This window comes from Opisthocomus hoazin, chromosome 33 (assembly GCF_030867145.1).
Source record: "Opisthocomus hoazin isolate bOpiHoa1 chromosome 33, bOpiHoa1.hap1, whole genome shotgun sequence".
NCBI lineage: Eukaryota > Metazoa > Chordata > Aves > Opisthocomiformes > Opisthocomidae > Opisthocomus > Opisthocomus hoazin.
In genome coordinates, this window is record NC_134446.1 from 313,471 (window position 1) to 340,763 (window position 27,293).

Sequence of the window (27,293 nt, forward strand, 5' to 3'; positions counted from 1 at the left end):
TATTTTTCAGTGATGTTTGTCTTATGAGGAACAATGGAACAGAATGGTTTTGGACAGGTTGATGTAGTTGCTTCTGAGAATTCGGGAGCGTGCGGCGCCCGTGCAGTCCGAGAGAGCGGGTCTGTTTTATTGATGTATGCCATCAATAAAATCAGGTGCCTTGATTAACCCTCTAGTATTGCAGGCCGCAACTTGGTAACTGAGGCTAATGTGATGCATTGTATCAACATCTTAATGCTAAGATGATCTTTAGGATGAAGAAAGTATTTTAAACAAACACCATGTAGTTCCCTGCAACATCAGTGCTTTTTGTTCTAGACAGTGAAGGTCTGTTGTGTAGTCAAAGCCGTAAATGGAATGAAATGAGGTTGTTTTAAACAAAGGTTTCATAAGTTGTTGAAAATCAGTTTTGAGGAAAATGTCTGAAATGTTTTGCAGAGGTGAATCTGGTGCTGGGAAGACTGAAAACACAAAGAAGGTTATTCAATACCTTGCTCATATTGCTTCCTCTCATAAAGGAAGAAAGGACCATAATATTCCCGTAAGTTGGGATATTTTATCATTTGTTTATTGTTCTTTTTGAAAACCACCATCTTTGCATTTAAAAAAAAACATAACTTTTTTATTAAAGATAAGCTGTAATGTAATCCACATAATTTTTTCAACCGTTATTTTCTCTTTAGTAGGGGCTGAAATGAGCAGTTACATTAAAATTTCCAGTTGATGTTAGCTGTTTAACTTCTCTTCTGAAATTGAAGGCTTTATGCAACCATTGTAACTACGAACGGTATCAAAGCTTTCTGATGCAGTGTATGCCAGTTTTCCAAAAATTTAATTAACTTGGGCAAGTCTTAGTAAATTTAGTTCCCTCAGATGCAGTTTTCAGTACTATATTCGTGAACAAGCTTTCTGTTCTTTCAAAAATTATCTTGTAGATAAGAAAAACCATCAAGCTTCAAAACTGCTGTAGACTTGATATGTCTACAAGCGAGCAGCTAATAAAAAGCTCTAGTTTTAGTACATTACAGACAAAAGCATATGCAATTATGTCAGAGTCTTGGGTTTTTTGGTAACTTGTCACTAACTGATTTATGTAGAACTTTCTTCAGATTTACTGCTAGACTTCAAAATTCACAATGAGTTTTTATCAATATTTTGCTTTACAAGATATGAATGGGTTTGAATTTCTGTTGCTATGAGCACTTGGATCTCTTTGCAGTGGAATATTAATTCAACTTGCTAGAAGCAAGTGGCTTGCTATATTCGATACTGGCGTATGTGGTTGGAAGTTTTCAAACTATATCAGACTCAGAAGCATCAGCTTCTGTAATTTCTAGTGTATAACACTTAATATTAAGATATTCTGGAATGTGTCAAGACTCAAACTCCTAGAAAACCAGGAGAGGACTTTTGACCAGTCTGTGAAGGAAAAAAAGCAATAATTTGAAATTGGAGAAAGGGAATGATTGCTCTGCAGATAGATTTGGAGGCCTTAGGAGGATGCTGTGACTGGAGTGTCGGCAGCATTAGCATTGTCATGTGCTAGGGGAATACATGGCTCTGCAGAATGCTATTTAGAAAGTCATCCTTCAGAACTTGTTTTCTGTGTGGGTTTTGATTTATAAATATTCTTGGATTTATGGCTGTGCAGCCTTGAACAAAACTAGTGTTTCTAAAATTTCTACAGGAGTATAATTGCCTACAACTTTTTGGAGGGGAAGGGAATTATGCAGAGAATGGAACTGCACAGAGTTTGTATACCAAGTACTTCTAAACACACTATTGACAGCTTGGAATGCACCAGGTTGAAGAGACTTCTGTGAGCCTCTTGTCGAGCCTCCTTTCAAAATATGCTTTCCTTTAAAGCTGAGTTTTGAAAACCTTGTGTGATGAAGATTATACAACCTTTCTGCAAAACTTTTCCTGTGCTTAACCGCTTAAACAGTCAAAAATAGGGGTTTAAAAAGTACTCCTTGTTTGTTTGGATGTGTTTCCATAAGCACTTTGTGCCAGTACCTGTGCTAAAAGTAGTCCTCTTTTTGAGTTTTGTCATCGTAGCAATTCCTGTGGCCACTCACTGGGCTTGGAGACTGCAGGCTCAAGCTACTGTTCTGAAAGTCATAGAATCATAGAATGGTTTGGGTTGGAAAGGACCTTAAAGATCATCTGGTTCCAACCCCCCTGCCATCAGCAGGGACATCTTCCACCAGACCAGGTTGCTCACAGCTCCATCCAACCTGGCCTTGAACCCTGCCAGGGAGGGGGCAGACACAGCTTCTCTGGGCAACCTGGACCAGTGTTTCACCACCCTCACGGGGAAGAAATGAAGTCCATCTGGCGTTAGATGAAACAAGTTTCCTCTGTTTGTTGCGTGGATGCATAACTGATATGAAGTGAAGGCACAGAAAAAAGCTGGGGTGGAAGATGTTGGTGAAGGGAAGGATGAGTTGCTCAGTCTAATGCAGTGCTGGCTAATTCTGTTTAAGTTGCTGGTTGAACTGGAATCTAATTCTCTACTTAGCAGCGTGATCAAATGGGACAGGAGTTTAAGATGGTGGGTGTAATCAGCTGCTTCGTGAGCCATCAAAGACTGTCACGATGAAGACTGGAAAAGTTTTTATTCTTTGTAAAACATAGTTCAGACACAGTAAAAAGAATAGGGTAGTGTCCTGAACAGAAGTTTGATACTTTGATTGTGCGCCTCATTCAATGCACTGCTATAGTAAGCACTGAATTAAGTATATGTTTATGAAAAATGCAAAATGTTCACGTAACCTAAACCGTTTTGAAAATACAAATGAGTCTCGCTTCTGTAACAATTAATTTTTATTTATATACTGCAGATGAAGAATGTCTAATCTACACACCTAACACTCAAAAGTTAGGAAGTGTCAGAATTGGTTATATTTAAGCAGCCCTAACTTGTTCCTGTTCACATATACATTAGAAAACTGTAGAGGGCTGGTGGTGATCCGTAGTATCCATCTGTACAGCCTTTGCACTGACCTGTGCACAAAGATGATGCTAAACAGGCTTGTTAAATAGACAGCAAGTCATGGATTTACTTTTATCCATCCTGTAACGAATAATTATCAGTGCTATGCATATTACTGAGACTTATGAAAGTTGCATGGATTTTTTTTTATGAACAATTTGTATGCTGATGAACGAATAATTATCTTCCCGACACCATTCTGAAGTGTAGGGTTAACTTTGTCTCTTTTGCCTGACAGGTAAACCTTTGCAGGGTGCTGTAGAAGTATTACAAACAAACGCAGCCCCCAGTTTGACACCTCAGGCCATGGCCAGAGTAACAGTAATGGTCTGCCATGCCACAAATGCTCACCATGTACGTTCTCCAGCGGCACTGGCTGTGAAATGTTTGGCTTACGCAAGGAGCATCACATAGGAGCTCTACTCATCCCTTCAACAGCCTTCTTGTGTCTGGCATTCAGCTGTTTGTCTGTGACACTTTTCTTTCCCAGCCGCCCTGTTTCATCACAGCTGGTGGCTGTGTGCCTGCAGAGGAGTCCTGCGTAGCCCTTGGCACGTCATCCCCACGCAGGGGTCCTGTGGGGAACGGAGCCAGTAACACAGTGTAACCACGGAGGGTGGAATTACAGCGCCGAACAGCCTGAATACTAACGTTTCCTAGTTTTTGAGTGTTTGAATCTGTAGCCACACTGTCTCATTTCTGTTTAATCACAAAGAATGTTAAAGGTATTGTCTTGGGCACAGTGCTAGGAAGCGTGGGTGGGTGGTGGTGGTAAAAAGGTAAAAGAGAAGCTTTAGTGCTTGTGGGACTTGGCAGAGCTAGGTGAGACTAGGGTAGTCCCTTAAATTAGGAGTTGAGTCTGGGCTTTCTAGAGCCAGGTGATGGAGAGCAGAGAGAAGCGCATGGCAGTGAGTTATGAACAGGCTCATCTATAGATTGAAGGTGGAATGAAAGTGAGCCTGAATCCTTGTCTGCAGTGTGCTTTGTTGAGCATCAGAACTAACACGTGTACAGTTCTAGTGGTGCGTAGCAAGGGAGAAAAGATGGAAGATATCTGTTGTAAATAACTGGAAGCTTTAGCTTCACATCCAACACATCTGCGCTCTAATGAATTTGGGGGGAGTGGGGTGGTAGTGTTAAGAACTTTACCAGTAAATCTGAATATTTTATCTGCACCAGGCATATTGTGGTTTATTCGGTTGTTAACCAGGTCATACATGGACCAGCTTTCTAAAGGCAACCATTGTGCTTTAGCCTGGGCATCTCAGACCAAAGGGGACCCACACTGGTGTCTGTTGGTCTGGTCAGCTATCCCATGCTCCTAGGCCAGCATAGGAGCCTCTCTTGCCTTTGCTCTCAATTATTCCTCTGTAGACTCAGGTGGTGTGGAGAAAAGGTTATTTAGAATGAAAGGGTGAGGAAGAGAACAAGGACAGGTAACTGGTGAGTGGAGGGGGAGGCTCATGTGTCCAGAGAGGGTTTTTGACAGATTAAGCAAGGAGGGTAGGGAGTAAACAGAGTCTTCTAAACTACTTGGCTTTGTGGCTCATCAATCCTGTGTGCACTAAGTGGCATGGGAAAGAGAGAAAAGAATGAAATCGTGTTAATGCATGTGTTAGAGCTGCTTTAATATGGTTAAGTAATGAGTCCTAATTCTGACTCTTGGGCTCTGCTTTAGTTTAGAAACTTTGTGTTTTTGAATGGGGAGGGAAGTCAGTGCAAAATGTAGAAATAACTAAAAAAAAGTTTGCATACACAGCTTTCCAAAAGAAGGAAAAGTGCTGGTTGTCACTCACTGCCTGGGGGCTGCCATGAATCTGCAGGTTCTCCAGGCTGCGTGAGGTTAAGGGGGTACTCTAAGCTGGACTGTGGCCATACCTGGACCCTATTCATGGTCAGATACCTGAAATGGGCAGGTGTGTTCCATCGTGGTAGTGTGTGAAGTAAAGTTCTATAAATAACTGCATCCATCTACCACCGCTGTATCCAGTTCTAGGCATTCTGGTACTGTGTACCTCTGGTTCAGGTGAATGGAATTAGACTTTTGTTCACTTCCCTGCTCCTCAAAGCCTTCACATCCCAAACCCACTCTTATTGTCACTAAAATTCAGGTTTCTAGGTGGTGCCGTTTTAAGCTTCAGAAATAGAAGCATAGAATCACTTAAGCTGGAAAAGACCTTTAAGGTCATCGAGTTCAACCGTAACATAATTACTGGTACTTGCAGGTTAATGATGGCTTTCAGTGACTGCATTTGCCTTTGTAGCTGAAATACTAAATTGTTTAATCTGTTTTTCTTGTGGTCTGAGTTTCACCACCGCGTTTTCTCCCTAGGCTCTCTGGTGTGAAGCTCAAGATTGTTAAATCTGCTGACTGAGACAAGGGAATAGGGGAATTGAAAATTTCTGCGTTTCTGCAGAAACTGCAAATTTGGATTTTGGGGATTTTTTTGTTTTGCTTTATTACACTCATGTTCCATTTACCCTTTTTTCTGGCAAAAGTTAAAGGTATTCCAGTTTTTTAAGACTTTGCTTCTCATGTGGACGGCAATTCTTGACAGAAAGCTTCTGTCTCGATTGTAGGATTGCCTTTCTTAAGTACTTGAAGTACAGGGCAAAAACAAAGCCACAGGCTCTGTAAGTATTGCTTTCCTCTTGGTTCTTTCATAACCTTTATGATTTTTGAAAAATAGTGATGAACTTATCCATACAAAAACACCTTGCAGTGATTAAGGCTGTCGAGACAGTTACTTGGTGTTGTGGGTTTATTTTTGTTGTTGTTTGTCAAAATTGTGGAAAGCAGGGCTGCCGGAGGCCCGGCCAGTCTGACTAATTGAAGTCTTGCTTGTCTTGCAAGTCCCCCTTTCTGTTTGTTGGAGGACCAAAATTCCAAATTTCTGAAGGTGAGACCAGTATGCATGGTGGAGATTCTGCTCTTCAGTGATGGTAGTACCAAGTGATAGCTCTCAAACCATTTCAGGCTGCTGTTGCGTTATCTATAGAGTTTGCGCCTGAAGACTTGTGGGGTTTGACCAAGTGGAAGCTGAGACACTGAGAGCTTTAAAAGGGAGATATTTGCCATGCATTCTTTCCAATTCCATGGGTCTTCCAAACCTAAGAGCTGGAAACAGTGTTTATCATAGCTACTGTTGTTCATTGCAAACAGAGTTCCAAAAGTGTAAAACAAATGCTGTGCTAAAACCAGACCTCCTGTGTGTTCAATTCCAAGTCTCGCTTTCTTGGAAAACAAGTGTTCATGTCTCTGTACGGTTCCAGTTGATCCGTAGTATTGACAGGTCAGTCACTTGAAATCTGTATTATATCTGGTGTATGAGACCTCTGTATGGATTTTGTATATTCAGTTATTTGTGTTGCTTAGAGACTATTGTTGTGGAGTCTCCTTCTCTGGAGATATTCAAGACCTGCCTAGACGTGGTCCTGTGCAGCCTGGTCTGGGTGACCCTGCTTCGGCAGGGTTGTTGGACTGGGTGACCCACAGAGGTCCCTTCTAACCCCTACAATTCTGTGATTCTGTGATTCAAATTCTATTGTAGAAGTTATTCTTTCTCCCCTTTCTCATGGCTAGGAAAAGAAGCTGATGGAGGATGGAATTGCTGAATGTACTTCTCAGCTGGCTGAAGAAGGCGGCCAAATACTTGGCCAAACTCAAGAACAAGCAGGAAATGATGATCACTGATTTGGAAGGTTTGTTCTTGCTACATTTGCCTGTTAACAGGTTGTACATCATGCGAGAAAGGAGTGGATCACTTATTACAGTGTATGCAGTATCTGGTCCAGTCTGCTAAGTGTAACCTTCTATGTAGATACCTTAATAGCTGTTGCTTTTATCTAAATCTTGAAAGAATAATTTATTGCTTGCAAGCCTTGTTGCATTTGGCTGCTCAGTCTTTCTCGTGTTTAATTTGTTAGCTTTTCATTTTTGAGAATCCATTTTATTTAATGATACACTCCAGAAATTCATGTTGTTGCATGCATCCCTTAGTAACAAGGTAAAACATCTGTCTCTTGGGAAGGCACTACACTTTTCTATAATAACACATTAGAACAACATATTTCTGGAAAAATGTTAGTAGGCATTCATTAGTCTTCTAATATTTTTTGAATAAGCAAATCTGAATTGTTCTGCCTTTCTTGATGCCTTGTTTATCTAAAATGGTTCAATTTCTTTGGCCATTTATTTCTGATTGTTTTGCCTGTGTTGTCACGACTGAATTAGCCCTATATGTAACCTTTCATGATGTTATGGTGGGTTTTTTGATTACTTATGGTTGTAAATAGGTATTGTGCAACATTAATACACTGCCAAGCCAAAGTTGCAAAATATAAGGCAATGTTGCTATCTGCCCTAATTTGGAAATATTTTTTTCACTTACTGTTATGGGCTGTCTTGCTACATATTTTAATAATGATGCGCTTATGGAAAAATACCAAAGTTTAGTCTTATCTGTGTAGGAAGGTATTGAAGTAATATGAATAATAGATGATTGATGTACCTTTTATTTAAAAAGCCTATTCAGGGACTTTAAGATGGGCATAAGTAAGCTGTACTCATTGGAAAATAATGCTTGAGTAGTTGTGTACTTAAATTGGGACTAGTGTTTCTGAAGATACTTGACAGATGTGGTTGGTTATGGTGCTGTTCCCAGACTGATGACCTTAGAAATGGAAATTAAAGCTTAAATATAAGGCATGCAACTGCTTGGCTAGTAAAGCACAGTAAAATGATACTCTTTGAGACAATTCAAGAAGCCATGAAGGTCACTCTGCTAGGGTCTTGACACTGGTAAGTACTGAAATTTGGGGGGGGCAACAAAAACCCACAAAACCCCAAAAAAACCCCACTAATTCAGTTTACTGTGAGTTTTCCCCATTGCGAAATTGTGTCTTATGACACTCTTCTGTCACCTGCCAGAAATAGAATGTAAAAACAGAGAAAAGTGCTATTTTTTTTTTTGAATGAGGAGCTGTTTAGAGAAAAACAATGTTACTTTAGATTGTCTGGAAAATCCCAAATACCCCTCGGTAGCTCTAAGATATGATTCTTGAACATGGCTCCGTTTCCATGTAGAAGATGTCCTGATCTTGTAGCAGGCTTAGGAGGGGTGTGAGAAACCCCTGCACTGAGAACCCACAAAGTATTGAACAAGTCTAATAACTTACATTTATTCTAATAGATGTTGAATTGTGCTAATGCTATGCTAAGCAAAACCTTCCTGTGACTTCAATATATTACATACCTGGTCATTAGCTAACTGTAGACAATGCAGCCAATAACTGTCTTAATCAGACCACAGGCAGATCATCTAAATGTATTTTATTGCTAGGGCACTGATAACTGGATGGTTTTCACAAAGAAATACCTTAGGGCAGGAGTATCTTGGCTACACAAGGAAATTACTGGAGGCTATCAGGGTTGCAAAGTCTTGCTAAATATCAATGGGATGTGAGTTAGTGGTACAGATACTTGCAAAAACTGTTTATCCAAGTTTTCTTTAAGTTACACTATTTTCCAGTAGACCTTTTGGAGTCCAGCCTAGCCCTTCCACAACTACGCAAGCCATAAATTTTTCCAGTCTGTAGTTCTCCATTTTAGAATCCTGATGTCTGCGATCACCTGACCGAGCAGCTCAAACTGCTCTTCTGTTAGATTCTATTCCTTATTTTTCTGTCAACATGTGATTATGTTTGTTACCTTACTTCAAACTTTTTTCTCCAGTCATTGACTTTTTCTTGACTTTCTATCTGAATCATGCAGTTCTACTTTGCTATTTCATCTTTCCCAGTCACCCTTCCAGCTGCAGTCTGGAGAAAGAATTGACACAGTGTATATTAAACTTCCCACCCTTCTTGCTGTCCCATTGCCCTGCCCCTGAACCTTCTGAGGATAACAACAGTAAAAAATTGCTTATAAATATAATCCTTTACTTCCATAGAGTGCTTAAAAAAGGAGGAGAAGACCCGTCAAGAATTAGAAAAAGCTAAAAGAAAACTTGATGGTGAAACAACAGACCTACAGGACCAAATAGCTGAGCTGCAAGCCCAGATTGAAGAACCGAAGATCCAGCTGACCAAGAAAGAGGAAGAACTGCAGGCTGCTCTTGCTAGGTCAGATCATGATGGAGCTTTATGACTACAGAAGTGTGGTAGAAACCTACTTTCCCAGACAGAATTTCAGCTGACTGCAAACTGATGAGTTAAAACTGGGAGTGTTCAAGCAGAAGCCAGTTCATGTTTGTACTACAGCATCTCTAGACACCTGTGTGTTTTGCGTAGACAGGGCAAAAAAGGAACTCAATCTTTCATCACCATCCTTGCTCTATAAAGCTCCAAAACCAATGTTTCATCAGGGCTTAATAGCACTTTGGCTCTGGAAGCTTTTTAGTCTCCCAGAGTTCAGCCTCAGGAGGGGGAAAAAACATGTAATCGTCGAGAGTGTTCTTAGTTCGTCCAAATACTGGATAATGTCTGTCCAACTCAATCAAAGGTCTGTGTGGTAGTCTCGCAGCCACATGTTATAAACTAAACACCACCTGAGTTGTCTGAGTAATGATCTATAACTTTGCAGGAAGAGACAGTCCTACAGACAAGGGTGCATTTTTGGGAGTGTTGAGGTCTACAAAACTGGAATACCTGAATGCAAACTGGAAAGCTTGATCATTCCAGTAGCGCATCTGTAGTACCTGGGGCACTGCGCTCATTAGGATCTTGAGAATAACAGTGCGGTAGTGGCTTTGTCTATGAAATTTTAGGAGATGGATTTTGCTCAAGTGGGAAAGATGAGTTATTTTTTGAGTACATAACTTATACTAGACTTATGAGAAGAGATCTGAAGCTATGAAATATCATTAACTGTTGTGGTTCTGTTTAACAGAGGTGATGAAGAAGCAGTTCAGAAAAACAATGCACTGCAAGTGATAAGAGAGTTGCAGGCTCAAATTGCAGAACTGCAGGAGGATCTTGAACCTGAGAAGGCATCTCGCAACAAGGCGGAAAAGCAGAAAAGAGATTTAAGTGAAGAGCTGGAGGCTTTAAAAACTGAACAAGAAGATACCTTGGATACCACTGCAGAACAGCAAGAGCTGAGGTAGGATCATGTGTCTGTATAAGCAGGCACCATTAAAATTCACCTTGAATTTACAAAAGACTAAAATGTTGATTTTTGATAACTATTGATGCTTCCTCTAGGACAAAGCGAGAGCAGGAGGTGGCTGAACTGAAGGAAGCAATTGAAGAGGAAAGCAAAAACCATGAAGCACAGATCCAGGAAATCAGGCAGAGGCATGCTACTGCCCTGGAAGAGCTCTCTGAACAACTGGAACAGGCCAAAAGGGTGAGCAGAAAATTAATTACAGAAATACATTTTTCAGCTTCAGGACTTTTATAAGTAACATAAGTGGCGTGGTCACTTCCAGTGATATCTGCAGATCTAAATTGTCCTCTGTACATACTTAACTACTGCAGTTGAATCAAATATATCCTGCTGGTTTGAAGATATAGCAACTTTTCAGATAGATGCCAAGACTATCTAAAAGTGTTTGTTAGACCTGGAAACAGTGCACCTAGAGATAAATTGATGTAGTACTTTTGTGGGAATTCTCGAGCAGCCTATGTGCTTATTTGGTGAAAAGCAGTTCTCTGCCTAAGCGAACTGCGGAATGGTTCCAAATAAGGTAATTGCAATGTCGACACTCACAAATAACAAACTGTGAGTACCGGTAGCGTAAAAGTTCTTCCAGCCACTCTTCACTTTGTGCTTGTACCGTGACCTCCAGTGCTAGATATCTGTGGAGTATCTTGCTGATTTGCAGAGTTATATTTTGTCTCTGGTAACCCCTGCCAGAGCAGAGGAAGCGGCACACCTGGACAACGTGGTTCCTACCAGTGCAGCTTCAGTGTCTTTGTTCAGAAGTAGAATTAATCCAACACTGCCAAAAAAAAAAAAAAAAGTATCTCTAGCTTGTAAAATTTTATTTCTAGTCATTCACAGATATAGGTGTGGACAGTTCATATACTGTAGTAATATTTTTGTGTAGGAATATTTCAGAAGCCTCCTTAGTTTAAAATACTACGTGAGAAATATAGTAGTTAAACCTGATGGAAATTATAGTTTATTCACCTGAAAATCTTACGTGTTTCCTGTGGTCCTTATTCATTAAATATTCTCAATAAGAGCATAAAAAGACAGAAGAATACCCTACAATCTTAAACAAAGGTCCTGTGATAAGATTGTCAGTTCTGGCAATATAGTAAGAATGGCACTTAAACATCCCTTATGGCAATTACTACCTTTTTAAAAAGGTTTTTGACAAATGTCAGTGCAGTGGTGAAAAGTGCTTTATTATGCACCTCCAGGCTGCTATGCCTACTAAAATCAGGGCAGCTGTAGCTGATATCTTTCCTTTTATTTCTGTGAGATGAGCCATGCTGATCTGTTAATGGGCACATTCCTTCCTGCTCAGTGCTACTCACATGGTCCTTTTACAGCACTGACATCCCAGATCTTACTGAATTCATAGAAATATCTTCTGGTCCTCGCTGTTACCTGTGATATCTGAGAGTGGATTAACTTGCATTACCTTAATTTTTTTGGCTAACATATGCAAAATGTTACACAGCAGGATTTTAAATGCTCCCTACTTACAACTTGCTGAGCAGTGGTTTTATCTTTGAGCTTATAATCCTGATTTGCTGGACTGAATATTTTTAGCAGAAAACTTTATTGATATGTAAAAAAGTGTTGAAGTTCTTCCCTTTTGTTTTTCCTAGTTCAAAGCAAATCTTGAAAAAAACAAGCAAGGCCTAGAGTCCGACAACAAGGAGTTGGCCTGTGAAGTGAAGGTACTGCAGCAGGTCAAGGCAGAGTCTGAACATAAGAGGAAGAAGCTCGATGCTCAGGTGCAAGAGCTAACTGCTAGGGTCACAGAAGGAGAAAGAGTGAGGGTAGAGCTGGCGGAGAAAGCTAACAAGCTGCAGGTAAGGCTGTATGGAATTCCTAAACTGCTGAACTATACACAAGAAAGTAAAAGCTTTAACCATATACAGAAGTGGCTAGGAGGAATGACTATCAAAGATGCAGCTAGGTCTACAGGAACGGGGACTGTAGTTGATGTGGGAGGCGATCTCAGTCATGTACTCGTGTACTTGAGGGGCTTGAAAGTGGTGACACACCTCAGATAGCTGGAGAGCCATGACATGAATCCTGAACTTTTTGGACTATGTAAGAATCACAGTGGCTTTGAAGTAGATGGCTTCCCATTTTGGAGACCAAATCCTGTAGGAGGCTCTGCTGACAGCTGGCCTACAGGTTTTTGGCTTGGATGTGGAGTTGAGTAGAGTGGGCTGAGCTCATTTGTAGGCTTGAGCAAGAATGTACTGATTGATGATGGCCACACGTTTCCTTTTGTGCTTCAAAAGGAACTTGACAGATAGGGATTGCAAGTAAAGGGCTGTTCCTCTGCGAAATGGAGAAAACAGACAAAATGCAGTCAGAGCTGACTTCTTAGCCACAGCAAAGAGTATTATGAGTAAATCAAGCTAAAGTGCTTGAAAAAGGGAATGGCCCCATTCTTTTTGGGGGAAGCGTTTTGGCAGTCTCTCACTGTAAATACAAGTAGCATAGCCTAAAATAGCAAGAATTGGCACCTGGCATTGACCTTTTCTCTTGCAGTGATGCTTTAAACCCAACTGCCACCCTGATAATCCTTGAATTAATGGTACTGTAAAATACACGGTCCTATAAAATACATGATCCTATAATGAAAAATAGCTTTAAATATGATTGTAGATGTTGGAATGACATGCTCTGCTAAATATCATGGCTAACTCTTATTATGTTCTGTCTTAAGTTCAGGACTGACACGTTTCTAACCAAACTTCAGTATTCTTAGCTTGTTGTACCTGGGATGTGTTGTTGTCTTGCCTTCCACGGAATTTGTTGAGGTTTTGTGTTCCGTGTCAGATGTAGGCTTTGCCATGGATCTGCTGCGCTTTATTACCTTTAGACTGCTTGCTTTGCAGAACGAGTTGGATAATGTCTCAAGTCTCCTGGAGGAAGCAGAGAAGAAAGGCATTAAGTTTGCCAAGGATGCGGCTAGTTTGGAATCTCAGCTTCAGGATACACAGGTGTGTGTGCAGTGAAGCTTGAACTTAGCGCTGAAGCTTTGTTCCTCATTGAAATGCTAACTGCATAACAGAAAATACATTTTCATTCATGGTTTGGAAAGCCCCACGGGTAGAAGCTGTATTTCCTATTGAAGTCTAGTGAAATGCGATGTATGATGATTGCTCAGCTACATGTGGAGCCAGTTTTTCATTATCTAAGATTTATTGCTTGATAGACTGTAGCCTTTCAGTTTCTCTTTTTTATTTCTTAGTCTCTGTGGGAGATAAGTATTAAGTCAAAAAAACCTTTCCAAGTAGGATGTTAATGCAAATAAGGTCCTTGGGGTGTGTGAAAGGCATGAGGGACAATACCCTGTCTTTTACTGACTTAGGCTGAAGTTCTTTACTGACTTCAGCTTAAGTTGTTGAAACTGCCAGTGTTTGGTTTTTGGGTTAAATAATGCAGCTTGATACATGTATTCATCACTTAAATATACTCTTTTTTTTTTCCCCTGTATAAAAATGCTAATGGTGACTATTTGAGTAATGTGCATTACAGTTGGAGAGTTCTGTGAGGAACAGGGTGGGGGAAGAGAGGGCTGGTGGTTACACTTTTCATTAGTCTCGGTTATGACAGAAGTTTCCACTGCCAAATTACAGCTGTTTTTAAACTGACCTTTACATTTAAGCAATGCAGTGAATCTTGAAAGCATGCTGTCATTGTAGGATTTGTTGCTATATATTCATCTCAGGTGGTTTAAAATAGGGACTCTATATGCTTGTCGGAAAAGAAAGATATATTTTGAAGGCAACTGCTGTGCTTGTCCCTTTGAAGATAGAAAAGTATCATCCATTGGCTTCTATGAACAGACAGTGGCATGGATTCTCTGAGAAATACGCTTCATAAAGGCTTAAGTGTGCCCCAAATGACTGAGCAGTACCTTTTTGAAAACCCAAATTACGGATGGCTTCATAAGCATGTCGTTGTACAAAACTGCTGAGAGAAAAATAATCAAACCTGAACCTCCAAGTAGAGTAATGGAGGGTGGTGGGCCAAGGCCACACTTAACACGCTATGAACCAAACTGAACTTTGAATATGCCTGTTTGTGTAACAGGAGCTGCTTCAGGAAGAAACCCGCCAGAAACTCAACCTGAGCAGTAGAATTAGGCAGCTGGAAGAGGAGAAGAACAACCTGCAAGAGCAGCAGGAAGAGGAAGAGGAGGCCAGAAAGAATCTGGAGAAACAGATGCTTGCCTTACAATCACAGGTAAGCTGTTGTACATGGCAAGACTTCTGTAAGGGCTGCACGTTCCAGGTGAGATGAATTGGTCTCCTAAACCTCTTGGAAAAATGTCATGTAACTTGCACGTATGCTCGACCACACTTTGGAATAAAATTTTCCATGGACTTTCTCAATTGCCATAGTGACCAGTACAACTAACTGCAGTGGACAGGACTTTCCCCTACTTGGACTCCTGTTAGCTCATAATTTTTGTGTTACTCTAGCTAGCAATAACACCTAGTTTTGTATTTTTGACTTGTTGCCTTTCTTTCCTTTTCATGATGTACCAAGGAACATTATTTTCTTTTATTTAATTTCAGTTGGCTGATGCTAAGAAAAAGGTAGATGATGACTTGGGAACCATTGAAGGCTTGGAGGAAAACAAAAAGAAATTACTGAAGGACGCGGAGTCCTTAAGCCAGCGCCTAGAGGAGAAGGCAATGGCTTATGACAAACTGGAAAAGACAAAGAATCGCCTGCAGCAAGAGCTGGATGACTTGATGGTAGACCTAGATCATCAGCGCCAGAATGTTTCTAACCTGGAGAACAAGCAGAAGAAGTTTGATCAGGTAGTCTAGTTTCCTGTCATCTTGCTGATTTCTATGATTTTTAAATGGCATCTTGTTTGTGTTGATTGATAAATCTTTTGGAAGCAGCTTGGCCTTTGTTAGGAGTAACTTGTTGCTTCTAATTTCAGTGAGCTAAATGCCATCTTGGAGTCTTGTTAGATCAAGTAATAAGCTCTTTCTATACAAAAAAGAAATTCTATTGGAACAAAAACTTCAGACTATTATTGTAATCCCTCAGGATAGACTAAGAAAGGGTGTGAAGACTGAACAATGGAAATAATAGGAAAATTATTTCATCTTTATTAGTAGCTTGCTTTCCTCACCTCATTCCAGAGTAGCTGTAGCTGTTTTCTTACTAGCCTTTGGATCAAGACTGAGAGACTAGACAGCTTCTGAATGCCAGTTAAACTCAGAGCATTAACCACTTCAGTGACTAAAACACCTCTGAGGCAGGAAGGACCTGATTATAGAACTGATGAGATGGATTAATTATTTCTTATATTCAGATGCTGGCAGAAGAAAAGAACATTTCTGCCAGATATGCAGAGGAAAGAGATCGTGCTGAAGCAGAGGCAAGGGAGAAGGAAACCAAAGCACTGTCTCTGGCTCGGGCTTTGGAAGAAGCCCTGGAAGCTAAGGAAGAGTTTGAAAGACAGAACAAACAGTTGCGGGCAGATATGGAAGACTTAATGAGCTCGAAAGATGATGTGGGCAAAAATGTAAGTAACTTTCCACACCCTATTTTGTTATGAACTGCACAGGGAACAACACAGGAAAATTCCGTGGTTGGAGAAGTGTTTTTGACACAAATATGGAACGTTTTGAGGCTGATTTGTAACCCAGAATTCTGGAGGAATTAATGCTCAGAACAAGAGGGTGGTCTCTATTAAGATGAGGCCTGCTCAAAAGATGTGAAGACTTGGAGAGCAGCAGTTGCTGGCCAAATGCCTAATGGCACTTGTGCTGGATTTAAGAGCTTGTCTTACTACTACTACTTTTTCTCTGTGAATATTGCACAGCTCATCTCTCCATTCATCTGCACGGATGTTTGTTTGGTTCTCTAATCTGTATCTTAGAGATGCTGCTCTCCCTGTTCTGATTGTCCAGTTTGGAGCATCACAAAGTGTAGTGTACTGAGTTCATATAATGTCTACTTTTGCTGTTAACTGCTGATTTTGAGAGGGTCTGATTAATGTTTGTGGCTTAGGTCCATGAACTGGAGAAATCAAAAAGAACTTTAGAGCTACAGGTTGAAGAGAAGATGACTCAGCTTGAGGAACTGGAAGATGAACTGCAGGCCACAGAAGATGCTGAACTTCGTTTGGAGGTGAACATGCAAGCTATGAAAGCCCAGTTTGAGAGAGATCTGCAAGCCAGAGATGAACAGAATGAAGAGAAAAAGAGGATGCTGGTTAAACAAGTATGTATCTTACTGTGCTTCATAGTGGGAAGGGCGTGATGATCTTTTGACAAAGCTCTATGGCTTTGAGAACTTGCTACCAGGAAAATAAAACTCTGTGCTTAAAGATCCCATCCTATAGAAGTCCCAAGCACGGATCTTTACCCACAATACAATAGGTCTTGTTGTGGATTAGCCACTGTTAATGTTAGTGTGCCAGTGATGGTCCTCCAGTTCAACTGTACCTTGCCTCAAAAACACTCAACATGCAAGTAGATTTGGCTGTTGCTGCATGGGTGTCCTTCAAGCCCGTCCTGTTTGGTGTACAGCAACAAATCCATGGATGCCGACATAGACTGAAAGACTGTAATTAAGTGAACAGTTTCTTAAATGAAAAACGTAGCAAAGATTCCAGATTTGCCAGACTTGAGTCTCTTCAGATCTGCTTTATGATACTAGAATTCTAAAGAAATGCCTTTAAAATTTCATGCTTGTAGGAGAAGATAGATCTAAATTAACATTTCTAAAGCTTTAAGGAAAAAGCACCTAATATTTCAAGATTTATCACAAGAAAACAAAAACTTACTGAGAATCACCTGTATAGAGATCTCCTAGAAATAAATAAAAGCGTTGACCTGGAAGGCTTTTGAAGTTCCCTGCAATGCTGAATTGCTATTGTCTTGCACTGGACAAGAGCTCCTGACCTGGCATGAGGAGGGAGGCTTGATTCAAAAGAAACATATTCCTTCATGTTGGTAACCTGTGGCACTTCTGGCTCACTTTTATTGTTGTATGAGTTCATCTTAGTTCTTGTTAGTTGCTTTCTTAGATACTTTGCTTCTCTGTTTTCTTTTGAAAAAAAGAAAAGTTGTTGGTGTATACATTCTAGTAGCACATCTGTTTCAAAGAGAATTATTTCTTTTTTTTTTCCTTGAGAATGTCTGGTGATTCTATGTCGTATTTTCCTCTTAGTGGTTCGATCAGAATTAGCAACATCTGCCCCCAAGTCATACCTAAATGTAGACAGATGTACTGGGCCAGAAGCTGATCATGAAGTAGCTGAACAGATGAAATGGAAATGCTTCAGACGCTGAGCTCTTTTCTTTATTTTCCTTTTGTCAGTTCAGAGATCTCTGCTTCCAGTTTGTGGATTTTTTTGCCGTCTGCAGTGTCTTCCCATGTAGCTTGAGTTCTGTAGGCTCTTCGAATCGAGTAATGCTAATTCTGATCTGCAAAGACCTTTCGGATTCATCAGCCATTTTGTTAGGATTTTGTGTTTGCTCTGTTCCTGGAGCTTGAGCCTGTTAAATCCCTTGATTTCACAGGTACGAGAGCTGGAGGCAGAACTGGAAGATGAGCGCAAACAGAGGGCTCTTGTTGTGGCAGCCAAGAAGAAAATGGAGATGGATATGAAAGACCTGGAAGGTCAGATAGAAGCTGCAAACAAGGCTCGAGATGAAGCAATCAAACAGCTACTTAAGCTCCAGGTAGGCACAGCAAATCAGCTGAGCTGCTTTCCCTCCTGCTGACAGTGTGTCAAGGGTGCTGCTTTTCGTTACATGCATTTGTAGTGTGAAGGCAAGAAGGAGTATCAGACTCAGCTATGCTGGCACACGTCACAGTATCTGGCCTGAACTTATCAGCCGCTCAAAACTCCTCTCATCCTTTTGTTGCTAAGGAGTTAAGATTGTCCCCCACGTACTTCTATTCAATAGTCATCATTTTCAACGCTTTGCATAAGGATTTACTGAGGATTGCTTTTGAGGCTGAATCTTTAAAATTTATGGTTGTTTGTGTCTTTGAATTTACTGATTTCAGCTCAGCTCTTGCTGATTGCTACTTCCTCTAGTTGAGGAAGCCAAAAATGCTCCAGAGAAATAGGAGGAGAAAATTTTAGTTGCTTTGAAAAAGCTCCAAGATGCCTATTCTTTTTAGATTGGCAAGAAGAATCCAGTACTTGTGTCAAGGATTTATTTCCCATTCCCAGAGAAATACTCCGTCTTTAGTAGAGGTCAGTTTTCCCAAGGCTTTCAGTGCCATGGCCCAAAGCTGCAGGAGTATGAGGCCGTGGCAAGACCATGTAAAGCACAGAGCAAACTGCATTGCCTTTCTGCCCTGTCCACTCTATTCCTTGGCAATCCTACTTCAACTGAATGAGGGCAATTTTGGAACTTGGTCCAGGTGCTGGATGAGAAGGGAATGGAGATTAAAGCAAGAAATGCTGGTACCTAGCAGTAGCGGCTTCTCTATTCCCAGAGGCTGAGTCAGTTACAGAGTTCATACCTGATCTCTGTACACTTTCATGCAAGCACCTGAAATAAGTGGTCTCATGACTGGTGGTATTGCGAAGATGCAGGTACAACTTCAATGCAGTTTCTCCAGCTTTATTCTTTTAGCATCTGAAGTCAAACTTGTGTGAATTAAGATATCAGTCTGTGTTAAGTGTCTTACGGGAAGGATAAGTATGTGCTTCTACGTTATATGTGCAAAATGGTGAATTGTGGTACTTCTACACTGAGAAGTTTCTTACCTTGAGTACTTGTAATAGGTTTTATCAGTCAATTTAAGTAAATAGGTTTGTTTTTTATCAAGACAATTGCAAGAGCATTACCTATCTACTACAAAGGTATCTCTCCTACCTCTACTAGAGGTTTTTTCCTACAAGAAATATACTAATAAATGAAGTGAAGTCTTCTAATGGGATATTTCTGATGAGGAGTGAGTGATGGAAAGATGAGAAAATGAAGGGTTTAGACTGAAAGAGGGTAGCTTTAAATTGGATATAAGAAAGAAATTCTTCACTCTGAGGGTGATGAGGCACTGGCCCAGGTTGCCCAGAAAAGCTGTGGGTGCCCCCTCCCTGGCAGTGTTCAAGGCCAGGTTGGATGGGGCTTTGAGCAGCCTGGAAGGTGTCTCTGCCCGTGGCAGAGGGATAGAACTCTGATCTTTAAAGGTCCTGTCCAATTCAAACCATTCTATAATTCTATGAAAATAAGAACTGAAAATAAATATATTTAAGTGGAATGAAGCCACTTTAGGAGGAAGGTCTTGCCTCCTAAGGGCAAAAAAGCTTCAGAGCTACTACTAAATCTTCTGGTTGTCCTGCTGTATCATGGCTTATTCTTTCCTCTGCTCTCCAACTGCAGGCTCAAATGAAAGACTACCAGCGGGAGCTAGAAGAAGCCTGTGCATCCAGAGATGAGATCTTTGCACAGTCCAACGAAAGTGAAAAGAAGCTCAAAGGTCTTGAAGCAGAAATACTCCAGCTCCAAGAGGTGAGATTGAAATCCAAGAAATCTGGTTTTCTTTCTAGAGAAAAGGGGAAGGCCAGAGTGTGGTTTTTTTTAAAAAAAAAAAAAAGTAAAAAGCCATCCAGTGAGTTGAACAGAAAAGTGGGAGCCTGGAGATGTTTCTCTTCCTCGCTGCCCCAGGTCATTAGTGAGCTTCTTATAGCTTTGTAGGAATCCTTCTAGTAGTCTGGACTTCCTTTCCCTGCCTGGTTGCAGGGAAGCCTTACTACTGCTTAAACAGATTTCAATCCTCACTAAAATTTGCAAGGTGGTTTGAGAGTCTCTGGAAGCTGTGGTGCACAGTGTCAGTACTAAAACTGGTCACTGGAAGTATATAAAAACCTAACAATCTCTCCAGTGCCTCAGTGGACCATTTAAGTCTGTGGAGGTTTATCTCTCTGCTATCTGAGGTCCTCATCCCTTTTTTTTACAGGCATCTGTTCCCTCATTGTTGGCAATTCATGTAAGAGCTCCAAGTCGTGCTACATATCGCTGTCACTTATCTTCGATTATCTCCGTTGTCTGCCACAAGGTTAAACGTTTGAGGTTTGAAGGCAACAGAATTGCCTTGTGTGAGAGATGGCCTCTTTTTGCCCTGTTAGCTGCAAAGGTTGAAGCAATCACTCAGCTTACACTGCACTTAATGTTTGAGACTTTTACCTACAACTTACTAGAGTTTCTCCATGTCATTCTTTCACAGACTTCAAACTTGTCAGTCTTGCACTTGCAGTGCATTAGATTGTGTCCTTCTTGGTGAATGTCTGGGTGTTTCTACCACTCAATACCATTTCACAATACAAGATTCAGCGCTGTTATACTTTTGTGCTAAAAATTCATTTTCTATACTTTGCTTTCGGTCGTGCTACGTACTCTGTAGGAACCTAAAAAATTTGCTTAATTTAGTGCCCATGTTATACTTAATGAATTAGAGCATGTGACAGAACGGATTTCTCCTCCTGCTTAGGGCTTGAATGTTACTGGCCTTTTCAGGGGACGGGGAGAAGTAAATTCATAGTAGTCATGTGGCAGTTACGGGAGGGAAAGATCAAGGTGATGCGTCCTCCTAGCTTTTACAGCTGTTGGTTCTGTTTATCCATTAAAAGACCTCAGCGATATCACCCTTCACAGCATCTCCCAGAAGTTATTAGAAGGCATAATTGTTTGCAGAAGTTTTGAGATTCCTAATGCTGTAATGAATATTTCCTAAACCTTCACAGGAGTTTGCTGCATCTGAAAGAGCTCGTCCTCATGCTGAGCAAGAAAGGGATGAGTTGGCTGATGAGACTGCAAACAGCGCTTCGGGAAAGTGAGTCATCAAATGTATTAATTGTGCATCTGAAGAACTTCAGGCACCAGCAGCTGCAGTTCTTGGTAGCCTGCTTGCAATTTCTGTATTGACCTGTTGTCCCGATAAAAATTCCTTCTTGTTACGAAGAGAATTGCTTACACAGTAGCTTCTCGTTACAGTTTGGAATGTCTAAAGTATCAAAAGCAAAATAGCCAGTTGCTTTGTATCAGATCTGAGCGTGTCTTGACCCAAATACTTCTTTTCTAGGTCAGCGCTGCTGGATGAGAAGCGCCGGCTGGAAGCTCGGATTGCACAATTGGAGGAAGAGCTCGAGGAAGAGCAGAGCAACATGGAGCTTCTCAATGAGCGGTTCCGAAAGACCACGTTGCAGGTGAGTCCGTTGGTGGCAGTGCTGTAGGGGCAATCTATGTTTCAGTGTGCAGATAAGTGGAGGATCTGAATAGCACCAAATGATATTCTATCCTTCTCCTCTGAAAGGTTGACACGCTGAATTCTGAGCTAGCTGGGGAGCGGAGTGCTGCCCAGAAGAGTGAAAATGCACGGCAGCAGCTAGAAAGGCAGAACAAAGAGCTGAAAGCCAAGTTGCAGGAACTGGAGGGATCTGTGAAGTCGAAGTTCAAGGCAACAATTTCTACTCTAGAAGCCAAGATTGTGCAGCTAGAAGAACAGCTTGAGCAGGAAGCCAAGTAAGGAGAAAAAGAAAAAAAAAATCTGTTTGCTTGTGTTTGCCATGTCTGAAACCTCTGTGCCTTAGGTTTTTGTAGGGCTGAGATGAGCTTCCGGCAAAGGCATTGGGGTTTCTGATCAGGAAACCTACTGTTTGGGGGACACATTTTGACAAGACAGCTGCAAAGTAACTGGGGTTGAAATTTTCAGAAACTATTTGCTCCGTAACTAAAGCTGCTGAATTAACTCTGGACATTAACCAGGTGAATATGTTGACTGGTAGTCCCAGGATGCACAAGGTGATGCAGAAGTTTCTTGAGACAAGATGAAACATCGCCTTGAGACACCTGGTCTCTTTGGTTAGAGGAAGCCAGTTGAAGAGCTTAGGTGTGACAGCTTTAGTTGGTTGAGATGAATTCTGTACTCTGCAGAAGTCTTTCTGCAGTGAGCTCTTCCTGTCTGTCCTTGTCATCTTGGTGCTCCAAATATATGTATTTTTTTTAAGCTAGTTCCTCCCAGAATCTGAAGGTCTTATAACAATCTTTGTTCTTTTTGTGCTTTTGGCTCTATGGCAGGAACATGTTACTGGTTAGCAATAACTCTGTAAGAAGCACCTTTATATCCCTCTTTTGAGCCTGCATACCATACTGGTATTGCTCCAGTGCTAAGGCTTCATGTTTTCAAAGCTTCATCCCAGCCAACCACCAGCACGCTAAAACTGTTGCTGCTGTTGATGGTGGCAGGCGTGTTAGGAGAACGCAAGTATCAGTTACACCATGAGGTGAGAGCCTTTCAGAAGGAACAGATTTTGTCTTCCTGGCCTTCAAGTACTGGGACAAATGACGGCTTTTGATTATTCTAGGGAAAGAGCAGCTGCTAACAAACTGGTCCGTCGTACGGAGAAGAAATTGAAGGAAGTCTTCATGCAGGTGGAGGATGAGCGTCGACACGCAGACCAGTACAAGGAGCAGGTAGGTGGAAGGGCTTAGCTTTTGAGGCCTATTTCTCAGAAAAGGTAAATAAAACCATACTTTAAGTAGAAAGGGCTTGCTAAGAAGCATGTTAATGAAAAGATGTTGGGGAATCTATCTTGATGACTAAACCACTAGAGTAGTTCCCAGTGGTCAAAACCTCCCCGTGATAGCTCTGATGTGATGGTCCGTTACGCATCCTGGTCTCCCAGACTCAGGAGCTCTGCAGTGTTTCCAGGAGCCCGGGCTGGAGTCTGCGGTGAGGCTGTGTTGGTTCACCTCCAGCTGGAGTGCTGGGTGGACAGGACGTTGGCTAACTCCTGGTCGTGGCGTCGCAGCTGTCTAGTTTGAGTCCCTGGGTTTATATTTCAGATGGAAAAGGCAAATGCCAGAATGAAGCAGCTCAAACGCCAGCTGGAGGAGGCTGAAGAGGAAGCCACACGTGCAAATGCTTCCCGACGTAAACTTCAGCGTGAGCTGGACGATGCCACAGAGGCTAACGAGGGCCTGAGCCAGGAGGTCGGCACCCTGAAGAACAGGCTAAGGTAGGTGGTGCCAGTGGCGGTGGGCAGGGTTTGTCTGAGTCCTCGTGTGCCCACAGACTCTCCGCAGTGCATCCTTGGGGAGTATCCAGCTGTGGCGCTGCTGGTGTTAGGGATGTTCAGCTCAGGAAGTGTGGGCTGGATGAGTGCTCGGTGCGGTGGATTGAGAACTGGCTGAATGGCAGAGCTCAGAGGGCTGTCATCAGTGGCGCCGAGTCTGGTTGGAGGCCGGTAACTAGTGGTGTGCCTCAGGGGTCAGTACTGGGCCCAGTCTTGTTTAACTTCATCAGTGACCTGGATGAAGAGACGGAGTGTACCCTCAGCAAGTTTGCTGATGACACCAACCTGGGAGGAGTGGTAGATACACCAGCAGGCTGTGCTGCCATTCAGCGAGACCTGGACAGGCTGGAGAGTTGAGCAGAGAGGAACCTGATGAGGTTCAACAAGGGCAAGTGCAGGGTCCTGCACCTGGGGAGGAACAACCCCACGCATCAGTACAGGCTGGGGCGGACCTGCTGGAGAGCAGCTCTGCGGAGAGGGACCTGGGTGTTCTGGCGGACAACAGGTTGACCATGAGCCAGCAGCGTGCCCTGGGTGCCAAGAAGGCCAATGGGATCCTGGGGTACATTAGGAGGAGTGTGGGCAGCAAGTCGAGGAAGGTTCTCCTTCCCCTCTACACTGCCCTAGTAAGGCCCCATCTGGAGTGCTGTGTCCAGTGCTGGGCTCCCCAGTTTAAGAAAGATGAGGAGCTACTGGAGAGAGTCCAGCGGAGGGCTATGAGGATGGTGAGGGGACTGGAGCATCTCTCCTACGAGGAGAGGCTGAGGGAGCTGGGCTTGTTCAGCCTGAAGAAGAGAAGGCTGAGAGGGGACCTTAGAAAGGCTGATAAATATCTGCAGGGTGGGTGTCAGGAGGACGGGGCCAGACTCTTTCCAGTGGTGCCCAGTGACAGGACAAGGGGCAATGGGCACAAACCGAAGCTGAGGAAGTTCCAGCTGAACACGAGGAAGAACTTCTTCCCTCTGAGGGTGACGGAGCCCTGGCCCAGGCTGCCCAGGGAGGCTGTGGAGTCTCCTTCTCTGGAGATATTCCAGCCCCGCCTGGACGCGGTGCTGTGCAACCTGCTCTGGGTGACCCTGCTTGGGCAGCGGGTTGGGCTGGGTGACCCACAGAGGTCCCTTCCAACCCCCACCATTCTGTGATTCTGTGATTTTTCCAGTGGCTGGTACCAATCCCTTTTTTTCCCATACCCACTCCAGTGGGAATGTCTCAGCATTTTCCTTGAGAGCAGCTCTTGGAGATCAAGGTCTCTACCGAATACAGATGGGAGACAGCAGTGGTGAGGTTGCTGCAGAACAAAACCATCTCGGGGGTAGAGAGAGGCTTATAGGAGCGGCAGGAGGGGTGCAGCGCAGCGCTGCACAAACGAGTAGTTGGTATTATTTTAGAGACCCTGCTCTGTTTAGGACTTGGTCTGTGCTCGGTGCTTGTACAGAGGCAACATTTTAGGTTGCTTGGGACTTGCAAAATTAAGATGATGGTACGCGCTAAGCAGGAATACCAGAATACCGGAATGTTTGCGCACAGCCTGTCTTCTCCTTGGTCAGAGAAGGGGTTTCAAGACCCTGTGTGTGAAATTTGCCCCGTGGCTGGGGGCAAACTCTTCCCCCATGGTTCAGTGCGGAGGTCTTCCCAGAGCAGCCACCAGCATGGGGCCGTGGGCTGTGGGCGAGCCACGACCCTTCATGGATTGTCTGGTTGCTGTTCGCAGGAGGGGGGGCCCCATCACCTTCTCCTCGAGCCGATCCGGGAGACGCCAGCTGCACATCGAAGGGGCCTCGCTGGAGCTCTCGGACGACGACGCGGAGAGCAAAGGCAGCGACGTGAACGAAGCGCAGCCAGCGCCCGCCGAGTAGAGCCCCGTCTGTACCCTGCTTCAGATATAGTTACAACTGCTTTTTTTCTGTAGTAAATAAAATGGAATTGTCTCTGTTCAGTGCATCTATTTTCCAGATAGTCATTGTATAGCCATTTTATAAAGCATCATATGAAGGATGGAACTTTTTTTTTTATCAACACGGAAACTTCATTCCCAAGGGTAGGTGGTTGGGGCAGACCCGTCGTCATGACTATGCATGCTTTGTTGTACAGACAGCATCCTTCCGTTTCTCCTGTGCTCAGGCGGCCCGTGGCTGTATCGAGTCTGGTGGATCATTGAAGACTAAACTGCACCTGTATTATTTTTTCTTTTCTCCTAATTGTTGTGATCAGCACACAATCAGCGAGTGAACTGTGAAAAGGCCTTGGGAAGTGTTAGAGGGAGATGTAGGGATGAACGAATAGCGTCCATTTTTAACCTGCAATACCCTTTTGAAGTGTTCTCAGCACCTGCTTCATCAGTTAGCGTTCCTGCAGTACGGGCGAACTGAAACAGCGTCGCCGTTCCTCATCTGGACAGTACTTCTGCGTTTGTAGAGACCCGCTATCACCACACCCGACAGATCTGTGTATATATTAAGGCTACTATAATGTGAACACCAGTGGAAAATAAACAGACAATGCAGGCGAAATTAATTTATTAATTTAGGGCCGAGTGAGTTAGCCTTCAAGCCGCAGAGCCGAGCGGCTGCACGGTGCGTGAAGGCCGAGGCGGTGCGGCGGCTCCGGCGGGAGCGGCTCCGGGGCCGCGCGGGGCGGGTGCGGAGCCGGCGGTGACAGGGGTTCAGCGACGGATGTTGCCTGCCTAGGATTTGACATGCCAGTGGATGTGAATCCTTTTTGTTGTTGTTGTGTTTTGTTTTTTTTTTTATTTTGAACAGTATTACAGTGAGTAGTTAGCATTCTTTTTGTTTAAATAGCTGAAAAACTGACATTACCGAAAGTGCCTTAGACACTACAGTACTAAGACAATGTTACATATATAATTTGCCTATATAACAATGATTTAATGTATTCATTTTGACTGTGCTTCATATCACGTACCTCTCTAGTCCAAGTGGTATTATTGATATTAGTGACAATGAATCAGTGTTAACTAGGAACCTTCCTCTGCCACATAATCAAAAACCGTGGATTTCCTTTTTTGGTTAAAAGCTTTAACATCTGTCACAAAGGTTTCGTTGTGTGTGTTTGGATACTTTTAATCAAACTGGCTGTTGACCACCAGGCATCTGACTGCAAATATCTTGTTTTCTTGTATACCCATATTTCTAGACAATGATTTTTGTAAGACAATAAATTTATTCATTATAGATGTGGCCGCCTGCTCTGTTTACTTACATGAAAAGCTATCTCCTGAGGCTGGCGTAGACCTTAATAAAGAAGAATATGACTGGAAGCTGCATTTACCCTTCTTCCTCTTTTGTTTGCTCAGGGTTTTTTTTCTCTTTTGACCTAAACACAGTGTAAATGGCCTGGTCAGGGCTGAGCCTTTGTGTTGCCATTAGAGTCCAAAGTCCCCTCCTGCTGACCTGCAGGGCTGGGACCCAGGCAGAGGCCCCATGGCTGCCTTCAGCGGGGTCTGGGCTTTCTGCTGGGCGGTGGAATCTCCTGTTTCGGAGGTCCCAGTGTGCAGTACCTGCTCCCCTGGCCCAAGGCAGTGATGGCGTTGGGTAAGGCCAAGGCTGGCACTGGTGCCCTGGGGCTGGTCCCTGCACAGAGAAGGTGGACCAGCGTGGGGAGCTGATAGGAGCAGGGAGATGGTGGGCTTAAAACTGGAGTGAGAGAAGAGGGGTGGGGGAGAGCAGGAAGCCCCTGCCTGGGCTCTACAGTCCAGGGCTGCTGTCAGTGGTCCCTCTGGTCCCAGCAAGCCTGGGCTGAGGGAGCCTCCAGCACCGAAGGGCTGCTAGGGACCAAAGCTGATCCCAGGCACCCGCTCCTGGAACCCAGTTCAGTCAGGGGTACCGTCACCTCAGGTGTCTCCTTCAAGGCAGTGGCTGCTGCTCCTCCTGCTGTGAGGACCATACTGGGGAGGGGGCAGGGGCTGCTGAAGGGCTTTTCCCTGCCTCTCTCATGGCTTCCATACCTCAGGGCAGGGGTTGGGCCACTACCAGGCACAAACACAGGCTGGGCAGAGAATGGGAGCGAGAGCAGCCCTGAGGAGAAAGGCTTGGGGTGCTGCTGGGTGAGAAGCTGGACACGACCCAGCC

The 27,293-nt window shown here is 43.1% G+C and overlaps 1 long non-coding RNA gene across 1 annotated transcript; it reads left to right on the forward strand.

The window, feature by feature from the left end:
* Window positions 1–20,933: 20,933 nt before the first annotated feature.
* LOC142365231 (uncharacterized) lies at window positions 20,934–21,557 on the forward strand. The gene is made up of 3 exons (XR_012766404.1): window positions 20,934–20,963; window positions 21,213–21,336; window positions 21,444–21,557. It is a non-coding gene; the product is annotated as an uncharacterized LOC142365231 (long non-coding RNA).
* The last annotated feature ends 5,736 nt before the right edge of the window (window positions 21,558–27,293 follow it).